The 12630-nt window shown below is 47.6% G+C and overlaps 1 pseudogene; it reads left to right on the forward strand.

Annotated features, from left to right (window-relative positions):
- The window catches only part of LOC144171957 (uncharacterized), a 36255-nt pseudogene that overhangs the window by 13857 nt on the left and 9768 nt on the right, over nt 1-12630 (forward strand).

A 12630-nucleotide genomic window follows, 5' to 3' on the forward strand; every position in this document is an offset into this window, starting at 1 on the left:
ATGCCGGCGCAGCTGAGCTGACGTCGGGAATGCCTTGCCGCAAAGACCGCACTGGAATGGCTTTTGTCCCGTGTGAGTACGGATGTGCGCGTTGAGGTTTCCCGTCATCGTGAATCTCTTCTCGCGCACTGGGCATGGGAACGGCCTCTCTCCCGTGTGGGTCCTCTGGTGGCTCCGCAGCTCGGTTTGGAACAAGAAGGTCTTGTGGCAGACCTGGCACTCATGAGGCTTGCCCACGATGTGTGCTTTGATGTGCTTGCGCTTGCGCCTTGATGTGCTTTTTCCCGCACAACTCGCACGCGTAGGTCTCACCGGGGCTGTGCACCCTCATGTGACGCTGTAGCATAGGGTACGACCAGAACTCCATCGGGCACAGGGTGCAGGGACAAATCTCCCCGCCGCCGTGCGAGAAGGCATGCATCACAAGGTGCACTTTAGACTCAAGCTTCTTGTCACAAATGCGGCATGTCTCGACCTTTGGTTTTGAATCTGGTTGCTCCTGGGAAGGACCAGCGACTTCATTAGTGGCTGTGTTTGAACTAGACCCAGTCGCTGAATCGTCGTTGGGTCGTTCTCCTCCCCAGAGAGCGTCCATGTACAACGGCTTCTCTGAATTTTCTTCGTCCATTGAAATTACGCATCACTCGGTGGGTTCGTACATGGTCGTGTCGCAGCCGTCAGCCCTTTGATATCTTACAGAAGAAGCTTGTCAACGCCTTGTCAATGCCGGAATAAGGGCGCCCTTCTTGCACGGGGAGAATAATCCCCCCTGCTTGAATGGTCCGGAGCAGTTACTAACGCCAAGCCCACAGTCTAAATAGATGGAACAAACCTCTGGCGATAACTGAGTGGGTACCTGAAAGTAGAAACAAGACCGAAATGGAACCGAGCAGTTCTAGCATCGTAAAGGCTATGCTTCGGCGTAAAGACTATGTGCAGGTCTATTTTCATACGAGGATTTGACACAATGCATTATGCTCATGATGGCATGGATTTACCCAAGAAGAAATAAAACAGAATAGAATGATTATATCTAAAAATGGTACAGCCCATTATTTAACAAGCATATGGGTTCTACAGCGACCCGGGTACTTAGAAGACCATGAGTACAAAATACGACCTAGTATAATTTGGAAGAACTCGCCTTTCCTTTGGTATGTCAATCAACTTGATTTCGGTACTAAAAGACGTTGTTTTCCCGCAAAAAAGAAAAAAAGAAAGTAACGTTCTATTAAATCGTACACAACGCGAGTAGTGACATGGTATGGCTAATACTAAAACAGTGCTACTACTATTGCATTGAAGTAGCAGAAGCAAACGGAAATATAGTGCCCACACAGTCTTCCAGTCACATTCCTTGGCTCTGGCTTTGGTCGGCGGCCGCCAACCACACAAACAAGTCCCTGTGACGTCATAACGGCTGGCCGAGAAAGTGGCGCGTCAGCGGCCACGGCTTTATCTATTTTGCCTAACATCCACATTAAATTGTTCCGGATTTGTATTAAAATTGGTGTCGTCGTTGGGACAAATGAGCTTTTTTAAAGCAAAGCTTTCTACCTCTACCCCCCCAAGGGTTCTTTCCCGACCGTTGGTGTCACCAGAAAACTCCAGCGAACAAATAAAAGAATTCACTGGCACCGCCGGGAATCGAACCTAGAACTAATAGACTCACAAAGCGAGAGCCCGTTGTCTTATCGATTCAGCTACGACCCCACGCGAACACGGGAAGACAAATGGTGTACTCACCAAGCAAATCTACGGGTTTACCCCCTGCCTTCTCGCTGAATGCCACGTGAAAGCGTCACACGACCACTCACACCGTCTAGGGACCCTGTGCGCACCTTGCTCATGTGCTAAGAGTTACAAAAATTAAAGGAAGCTCACACCAATGCACGGCATCTCACTTCTAGTACGCCAATGTGCTAAAGCCTGTGGCCTCCAGTGTTCACGTAAAAAATCACAGCTCCTTGTCGTCCGCCCTCACGCCAAATCAAGGAATACATTCAAATACTCGTTGATGACCAGGCCATCACTCCAAACCCCAGCATCAAGATCCTGGTCCTACATTTCCAGGCCAACACCAAGGGTGACGTCTCCTTGCACCACCTCAAAAACAGCATTAATCTAATCATACACGTGATCAGGCGAGTTGCCACCAAGAAGCGAGGCCTAAAAGAATCCGGTACCTTTCGATTAATTGAAGCTTTTGTCCTCTCGAGAGTTACTTACGACAAACCCCTATCTTCTTCTCGTCGAGGAAATTTTAGAGATGCTTTATATAATGATTATAAAGGCGGTTGAGCAGGCCATTGGTCTTCTCATGAGTGCGTCCACACTGAGGCTACTTAGCACGGGCTCCACAACACGGTGGAAGAGCTGATAGAAGGCCATCTTTCTAACCAGAAGGTCCGACTCAGAACTGCGGTGGGTAACCGCATGCTTCACCAGATTGGCTGGGCAGCCCAGAATGTCACTCCGCTTGACGTACTCCCAGACTCTTGGCGACTAAAACTAAAGATGCTCCCTTTGCTTAGAAATATGAACCCCTCACATGACGAGGGTCAACGAAAAGCACGAGCTCAAGCGCTAAACACCACCCTCGGTGGGGCTCATGCAGTTATCTACACAGACTTCTCCTAACATCGAGGGAAGCAACACGCCATCATCGTCGCTACCTCCAGAACCAACCTCCTTGCATGTACCTCGCTTAGGACCCAACAAATGACGGCAGCAGAAGAGGCAGCCATCACCTTGGCTCTCACTCAACCAGGGGTTCGGAGGGTAGTCACCGATTCCCAGCAAGCCTACTGGAATAACCAGTCGGGTTGGGTGTCCTGACCTGCACTGTGCGTGCTAAAAAACCACTCCCCAAACGGTTCTATTTAGCTCATCTGGACACCACCTCACCCTTCAATGTAGGGCAACAAATACGCCCACACAACAAGCCTGCGCTTTTACCTCCCGTGCTATGGAGGTGCACGAAAACAGTCACCCGCTTGTCACGTCCAGAGAGATAATCCAGCATTATCGCCTTCTGAGACAGACCGTACCTTCGCCTTACCCTGACCTTTCCAGAGAACAACAAACTACTTTACGGCTCATACAATCCGGGCTCCTTCCCACAGCCTACGCGTCTTCACGTAATGCATCCGAATCGCTACGACGCTGAATGTAAATTTTTCTCAGAAGTAGGAATACTCCGCCCCGTAATCGGGGTGTGCGACTTTAGCCCTGAGCACCCTCTTCTCTTTCCGTCAACTACCCAACAAGAGCAATGGGAGATGCTGCTGTCCAGGCCCTCTCTACCTACCCAGCTTCAGCGGGTGGACAGAACACAGGCTGCACGGACTGCATATTGGCGCCACAGAAGAAGGAATCACTTCCCAAGGCTGCACTCTGGGGCGTTCAGAAATCTTAACAGAAGTATTTCTTCCTCCTCCTTCTCAGCCGCAAGTCTCATCGCCTCCGTCCGCGGCGCAGAGACGGAGAAGTCAGATCGTCTAACACCGGGTGGGAGCTTACTTTGATTTTATAAAAAAAAGTTCCCACTCTTGCTCACCAATACAACTCAACCAAACACCATTCATGCATCATCCATTGATTTAACTTTACCAAGAATATCTCTTTGAAGTAATAAATGGTGTGGTTAAGTGGATTTCACTTCTCTCTGGTTTTACTATTTGTAGAGTGATGTGAGTGATTTTAAGTGACGTCACATGAGTAATCGTTATAGGTGCCGTTTACAGCTTTGCTTTCCAACCACATTCACGGGGTGGATTGGCGCGAGATTTTTTAAACAAAGCTTTCTGCCTCTACCCCCCAAGGGTTCTTTCGCGACCGTTGGTGTCACCAGAAAACTCCAGCGAACAAATAAAAGAATTTACTGGCACCGCCGGGAATTGAACCTGGAACTAACAGACTCACAAAGCGAGAGTCCGATGTCTTACCGATTCAGCTACGAGCCCACGCGAATTGATTTGATTTGATTGTGGGGTTTAACGCGCCGACGCAACGCAGGCGATGAGGCGCGCCGTAGTGGAGGGCTCCGGATTAATTTTGACCACCTGGGGATCTTCATCGTGCGCCGAAATCTCGTACACACGGGCGTTTTTGCTTTTCGCCTCCATCAGAAAAGCGGCTGCCGCGGCCGGGAATCGAACCCACGACCTCGTGCTCAGCAGCGCAACGCCTTAGCCACTGAGCCACCGCGGCGGGTCACCAGCCACTGTTACTGAGCCACCCACGCGAACACGGGAAGACAAATGGTGTACTCACCAAGCACATCTACGGGTTTACCCCCTGCCTTCTCGCTGAATGCCACGTGAAAGCGTCACACGACCACTCACGCCCGTCTAGGGGCCCTGTACGCACCTTGCTCATGTGCTAAGAGTTACAAAAATTAAAGGAAGCTCACACCAATGCATGGCATCTCACTTCTAGTACGCCAATGTGCTAAAGCCTGTGGCCTCCAGTGTTCACGTAAAAAATCACAGCTCCTTGTCGTCCGCCCTCACGCCAAATCAAGGAATACATTCACGACACTTTTACATTCACGTTACGACACTTTTTTCGGACCGCACTCACGCTATATTATGTACCAGGTGCTGATTTGCTTCGTTGCTGCTGCGGCACGACATTCACGGAATACATTCACGGCACGACACTTTTTTCGGCCCGCACTCAGGCTATATTATGTACCAGGTGCTTATTGGCTTCGTTGCTGCTGCGGCGAGCTGCGTTGGGACGCCTGCCGTTCCTGCGTTCAAGCCGTGGCCAGCGATAACGCCGATTCTACTGGAGCGCAGCGGTCATCTTCACAAGCCACCGGACTTCCCGCAAGCATCCCTGCTTCACCTTCGAGACCGACAGATGGCCAACCATCGTGGAACACTTCCGGATCTGGTTCAAGACCATAAAAAGGAGCTGCCTAGCGAACGTCGACTGGGGCACGACACTTTTTTCGGCCCGCACTCACGCTATATCATGTACCAGGTGCTGATTGGCTTCGTTGCTGTTGCGGCGAGCTGCGTCGGGACGCCTGCCGTTCCTGCGTTCGAGCCGTGGCCAGCGATAACGCCGATTCTACTGGAGCGCAGCGGTCATCTTCACAAGCCACCGGACTTCCCGCAAGCATCCCTGCTTCACCTTCGAGACCGACAGATGGCCAACCACCGTGGAACACTTCCGGATCTGGTTCAAGACCATAAAAAGGAGCTGCCTAGCGAACGTCGACTGGGGCACGACACTTTTTTCGGCCCGCACTCACGCTATATCATGTACCAGGTGCTGATTGGCTTCGTTGCTGCTGCGGCGAGCTGCGTCGGGACGCCTGCCATTCCTGCGTTCGAGCCGTGGCCAGCGATAACGCCGATTCTACTGGAGCGCAGCGGTCATCTCCACAAGCCACCGGACTTCCCGCAAGCATCCCTGCTTCACCTTCGAGACCGACAGATGGCCAACCATCGTGGAACACTTCCGGTTCCGGTTCAAGACCACAAAAAGGAGCTGCCTAGCGAACGTCGACTGGGGCACGACACTTTTTGCGGCCCGCACTCACGCTATATTATGTACCAGGTGAGTTATTGAACTCACGTAAAATGCTATCGTTCTAACAATGTGATGCTTGTCCAAGTGTCGTGCCCCATCGACAGACGCGAGGTTCGTGCTTGTTTCATGCGTTTTGTTGTACAAATGTTAGTAGGAGCTCTGTCATTTTGCACTTACTTCTCTCTGCTTGTCATGGAATGTTTGCTACTCTTGTCAGGAGATGTTGAGTTAAACTCAGGTCCTATGAATAAGGCTGAACAAGAACAAATATCAAGAATAGAAAAGATGCTTCGAGATGTACATGCTGGACAGTAACAAATACTGGCTAAGCTGGAGAGTATAGAATTGAAACAAAAAGAACTAGAAAATCAACTTCATGGCATTAATTCGAGCGTTGAGGTCACTGAAGATCGAATTACACGCACTGAACAAAGAGAAAAGGCGATGATGGCCAAGTGAGACGACTTTCAAAACCGAGGTCGCCGGTCAAACTTGGTGTTTTTTGGAGTGCCAGATGTAACTGTAAAGGAAACATGGAAAACGTCCGAAAAATTGGTTAGCAATGTTTGTAGAGGTGTACTCGGTCTGAAAGATATTTCCATAGCGCGGGCGCACCGCATAGGGACGTATAAAAATGGAAAGACTCGGCCTATTGTGGCATGCTTTTCTAGCTGGAAAATGCGAGAAAGCGTGATGCACAATGCCACCAAGTTTAAAGGCACCGATTACAGTGTTTCCGAGGACTTTAGCCAAGCAGTACAAGAAAAAAATTGCGCCAATTCACCCCGTGAATGTGGTTGGAAAGCAATGCTGTAAACGGCATCCATACCAATTACCCATGCCACGTCACTTAAATTCACTCACATCGCTCTCCAAACAGCAAAACCAGAGAGAAGTGAAATGCACTTAACCACAACATTTATTACTTCAAATAGATATTCTTGTTAAGGTTAAATCAATGCATGAAGCATGAACGGTGTTTGGTTGAGTTGTACTCGTGTAGCACAAGAGGGGAAACTTTTTTATAAAATTAAAGTAAGCTCCAACCTGGTGTTAGACGATCTGTCTTCCCCCTCTCTGCGCCGCGGACGGAGGCGACGAGATTTGCGGCAGAGAAAGAGGAGCAGGAAGAACTACTTCTGTTCACATTTCTGAACGGTCCAGAGTGCAGCCCTGGGGAGTGATTCCTTCTTCTGTGGGGCCCATATGCAGTCTGCGCGGCCTGTGTTCTGTCCACCCGCTGAAGCTGGGTAGGTAGAGAGGGCCTGGACAGCAGCATCTCCCATTGCTCTTGTTGGGTAGTTGACGGAAAGAGAGTACGGTGCTCAGGGCTAAAGTCGCACACCCCAATTACGGGGCGGAGTGTTCCTACTTCTGAGCAAAACTTACATTCAGCGTCGTAGCGATTCGTATACATTAAGTGAAGACGTGCAGGCTGTTGGAAGGAGCCCGGTTTGTATGAGCCCTAGGGTAATTTGTTGTTCTCTGGAAAGGTCAGGGTAAGGCGAAGGTACGGTCTGTTGCAGAAGGCGATGATGCTGGGTTATCTCCCTGAACGTGACAAGCGGGTGACTGTCCTCGTGCAGCCCCGTAGCAAGGGAGGCAAAAGCGCAGCCTTGTTGGCGACCGTGTTTGGTGCCCTCCATTGAAGCGTGAGCGCGTGTCCAGATGAGCTAAATGGAACCGCTTGGAGAGTTTTTCTAGCACACGGAGTGCAAGTCAGGACACCCAACCCTACTGGTTATTCCAGTAGGCTTGCTGGGAATCGATGACTATCCTCCGAACCCCTGGTTGAGCGAGAGCCAAGGTGATGGCTGCCTCTCTGCTGCCGTCATTTCTTGAGTCCTAAGTGAGGTACACGCAAGGAGGTTGGTTCTGGAGGTAGCCACGATGATGGCGTATTGCTGCCCTCGATGTGTGGTGCTGCCCTCGCTGCCTCACCTGACTCGCCTGGTACTGCCCTGTGCTGCCCTCGCCTGACAAACGGCCGCTAGGCGTCTGTGTAGATAACTGCATGATCCCCACCGGGGGTGGTGTTCAGCGCTTGATCCCGCGCTTTTCGGTGACCCTCGTCATGTGAAGGGTTCCTATTTCTAAGCGAAGGGAGCATCTTTAGTTTTAGTCGCCAAGAGTCTGGGAGTACGTCAACCGGAGTGACATTCTAGGTGGCCCAGCCAATCTGGTGAAGCATGCGGTTACCCGTCGCAGTTCTAAATCGGACCTTCTGGTTAGAATGATGGCCTTCTGTCAGCTCTTCCACCGTGTTGTGGAACCCCGTGCTAAGCAGCCTCTGTGTGGACGCACTCCTGAGAAGACCAATGGCCTGCTCGAGCGCCTTTCTAATCCTTATATAAAGTATCTCTATGGCTTCCTTGTCGAGAAGAAGACAGGGGGTTGACTTAAGTAACTCTCTAGAGGACAAAAGCTTCAAATTATCGAAAGGTACCGGATTCTTTTAGGCCTCGCTTCTTGGTGGAAACTCGCCTGATCACGTGTATGATTAGATTAATGCTGTTTTTGAGGCGCTGCAAGGAGACGTCACTCTTGGTGTTAGCCTCGAGATGTAGGCCCATGATCTTGATGCTGGGGCTTGGAGTGATGGCCTGGCCATCAAGGAGTATTTGAATGTATTCCTTGGTTTGGGCGTGAGGCGGACGACAAGGAGCTATGATTGTTTACGTGAACCCTGGAGGCCACAGGCTTTAGCACATTGGCGTACTAGAAGTGAGAAGCCATGCATTGACGTGAGCTTCCTTTTGTTTTTGTAACTCTTAGCGCATGAGCAAGGTGCGCACAGGGCCGCTAGACGTGTGTGAGTGGTCGCGTGACGCTTTCACGTGGCATTCAGCGAGAACGCAGGGGGTAAACCCGTAGATGTGCTTGGTGAGTACATCACTTGTCTTCCCAGTCTGCGCGTGGGCTCGTAGCTAAATCGGTAAGACAACGGGCTCTCGCTTTGTTAGTCTATTAGTTCCAGATTCGGTTCCCCGCGGTGCCGGTAAATTCTTTTATTTGTTCGCTGGAGTTTTCTGGTGACACCAACGGTCGCGAAAGAACCCTTGGGGGGTATAGGTAAAAAGCTTTCCTTTAAAAAGGCGGAAGCTCTAGAACTACGCGAAGGAAATGAAGCAGAATAAAGATAGCCGCGTCTACCTCAACTACGACAAGCTGGTCATTGACGGCGAAAGTTTTATCTGGGACAGTGAAAAAAATGAACCGGTGCCTGTCCGAAAACCTAAGTCGGCCGCTCTATCAACAGGAAGCGAATGACGGGCTGTGTGCCCAAAAGATAAGACGCGGAGCGGTAAGACTTGCGTTTTGCCGGGTGTTCTATCTATTCTTCTCGTAAACTGCCGTAGTATTAAAAATAAAGTAGACGAATTTGCGTCTTTGGTTGCTACTGTTGAACCGCAAATTATTATGGGCGCGGAGTCGTGGTTGGACGAAAGCGTGCGAAGTGCAGAAATTTTTCCTTCCGGATATACTGTCTATCGTAAAGACAAGCATCGACATGGCGGGGGAGTGTTTCTCTTAATATCAAGTAGACTAAACAGTCAGCCACTTTTTTTGACGACGATACGGAATCCGTATGGTGTCCAGTTTTTTTTTTCCTAAAGGAAAAACTTTAGTAATTGGTACATTTTACCGCCCACCAAATAGTAGTGAAGAACCAATTTGCAAACTTACTGACGCGCTATCAGTAATACCTGACCGGTCAATTTTAGGGGGTGATTTCAATCTGCCCGACTTTGATTGGATTGCAGGAAACTCGACAAATAATACTTCTCAGCTTTATCGTCAGTTTAAAGAATTGGTGTCTACGTTTGGCTTCAACCAGTACGTTTTAGAACCTACCAGGCAGGACGCAATCTTGAATTTGATGTTATGTAACGACATGAATATTATATCTAAAGTATCTGTTATTCCTGGCATAAGCGACCACAAAGCAGTTGTAGCAGAATTGTCCTTACTTAGTGCTTCGAATCAAATGCAACATCCTCGCCAAGTTTTCATGTTTCATAAAGGAAACTATGAGGCTATCTCTGCAGAATTAGAATCATACCTCGAAATTTTTATTCGGCTGTCTGAATCCCTAGGGTTGGAAGAACTTTGGTGTATCTTTCGCGATAAAGTAAAACATATAACAAACGTTTATACCATCAAAGTACCTAACGGCAAAAAAACAACAAAAACCTTGGTTCAGCGCGGAAATTCGCAAGATAATAAGGAAAGCCCGGCGAGCTTATAGGCGTTTCTGAAGAAATAGTAGCGAATTTAATGAACAGGCTTTGAAAGACTCTAATATTAAGGTTAAGATTGCAATAAAAAATGCGAAAAGGCAGTTTTTTGGCCGGTTGAACATTGACCTTAAGCAAAACCCGAAACAGTTTTGGAAATACGTAAAAAAAACCAGGAAAGATGACATTTCTATACAGTCATTATCAGTGGATGGAATCACTGTGCAAGGTAATGCTGAAATGGCGGAAGCATTCAATGCATTTTTCCAGTCTGTTTTTTCAAAAAAAACGTCAACTGCTCCTTTACCGTCATGCCATAGTGATGTAACCCACTCTATGGATGATATCATTATAATGTTTATGGTATAGATCGCCTCTTACGCGAACTCGACACTTCTAAGGCATGTGATCCAGATGGGCTATCGCCATTTGTACTGAAGGAGTGCCATGACGTAATTGCAAGGTACTTAGCTATTATTTACAAAATGTCACTGGAGTCAGGCGTTGTTCCCAAAGACTGGAAATTTCCAAATGTAACGCCTTTTTTTAAGTCCGGGGATAGAAAAAATGTGAAAAATTATAGACCGATTTCTTTGACTTCAATTTGCTGTAAAATTTTAGAACATATTATATATAGTGCAATATTTCAGTATCTCAACTCCATCAACTACCTTACACCTTCTCAGCATGGCTTTCGCAGTGGATTTTCCTGCAATACTCAACTAGTAGAATTGCAGCATTACATATCACAGGCCCTCGATAATAATACGCCAGTAGATGCAATCTTTCTAGATTTCAGGAAGGCTTTTGATACCGTTCCTTATAACCTTCTGGACAATAAACTTGCATCCCTGAATATTAACTATAAAATTCATTCTTGGATACGTAACTACCTGCACGGCCGCGAGCAATGCGTGGTTTTAAATAGTCACAAATCTAGCTCTATTGTGGTGAGTTCTGGCGTACCACAAGGTAGCGTACTGGGACCATTATTGTTCTTAATTTATATAAATGATATAACAGAAAACATTAAGTCCGAAATTAAATTATTTGCTGACGACTGTGCTATTTATAGGCAGATAAATTCACTAAGCGACACATACGCGCTACAAAAAGACCTAGAAACAGTAGCTCGGTGGTGTGACGGATGGGGCATGAACCTAAATATCGAGAAATGTAATCACCTCCGGTTTACACGAAAATCAGCTATAACCCAAGAAAGTTATAAAATAAAAGATACAATAATCACTAGCGTTACAGAGTATAAATACTTAGGTGTATACTTAACTCAGTCACTCAAGTGGATTAAACATGTAGAGTACATAATTACAAAGGCCAGTAGAATGTTATATTTTATCCGTAGAAACTTTAAGGATGCATCCACAGAAGTGAAAGAAACACTGTATTTTATGCATGTTCGATCTATACTTGATTATGCGTGTGTAGTGTGGGACCCACACCAAGAGTACCTTATAGAAAGATTAGAAAAGCTGCAAAACCAGGCAGCGCGTTTTGTTACCAACAAGTACGACCCTTTTGCTAGCATCTCGGCGATTAAAGCTACCCTGAACTGGGAACCACTGCAGTTCAGACGTAAAAAGTTAAGGTTAAAATTTTTCCACTGCATTTACTACAATCGTACAGGTATCGATAAAAAACGGTATCTCCTCGAGCCAAACTACATTTCACTTCGTCATGATAATCCAAAAAAAGTGCGAGAGTATTCCCACAGTACAAATATCCTTGCAAATTCTTTTTTCCCTAGAACAATAAGTGACTGGAATATGTTGTCAGAGGAATTGGTTAGACTTCAAAATAACGATCTTTTTTTCTCCCGCTTATGATCAGTTTGGTGTTCGTTTTTTTTTATCACTACGAATAAGTGCTTTTGAAAAAGTGTATGGATGTATAAATGTATTTGTATACTCTGTTCTGTACATGTTGCATGTCCCCCCTACAAAAATGCCCTCGTGGTGATGTAGGTATCTTGTAAATAAATAAATAATAAATACTCCTTGATGACCAGGCCATCACTCTAAACCCCAGCATCAAGATCCTGGTTCTACATTTCCAGGCCAACACCAAGAGTGACGTCTCCTTGCACCGCCTTAAAAACAGCATTAATCTAATCATACACGTGATCAGACGAGTTGCCACCAAAAAGCGAGGCCTAAAAGAATCCGGTACCTTTCGATTAATTGAAGCTTTTGTCCTCTCGAGGGTTACTTACGACAAACCCCTATCTTCTTCTCGTTGAGGAAATCATAGAGATGCTTTATATAATGATTAGAAAGGCGGTTGAGCAGGCCATTGGTCTTCTCATGAGTGCGTCCACACTGAGGCTGCTTAGCACGGGCTCCACAACACGGTGGAAGAGCTGATAGAAGGCCATCTTTCTACCCAAAAGGTCCGACTCAGAACTGCGGTGGGTAACCGCATGCTTCACCAGATTGGCTGGGCAGCCCGGAATGTCACTCCGCTTGACGTACTCCCAGACTCTTGGCGACTAAAACTAAGGATGCTCCCTTTGCTTAGAAATATGAACCCCTCACATGACGAGGGGCAACGAAAAGCACGGGCTCAAGCGCTAAACACCACCCTCGGTGGGGCTCATGCAGTTATCTACACAGACTTCTCCTAACATCGAGGGCAGCAACAAGCCATCATCGTGGCTACCTCCAGAACCAACCTCTTTGCGTGTACCTCGCTTAGGACTGAATAAATGACGGCAGCAGAAGAGGCAGCCATCACCTTGGCTCTCACTCAACCAGGGGTTCGGAGGGTAGTCACCGATTCCCAGCAAGCCTACTGGAATTACCAGTCGGGTTGGGTGTCCTGACCTGCA

The sequence above is a fragment of the Haemaphysalis longicornis genome, unplaced genomic scaffold, assembly GCF_048455015.1.
Source record: "Haemaphysalis longicornis isolate Haplotype H1 unplaced genomic scaffold, Haemaphysalis longicornis Haplotype H1 scaffold_1, whole genome shotgun sequence".
Lineage (NCBI taxonomy): Eukaryota > Metazoa > Arthropoda > Arachnida > Ixodida > Ixodidae > Haemaphysalis > Haemaphysalis longicornis.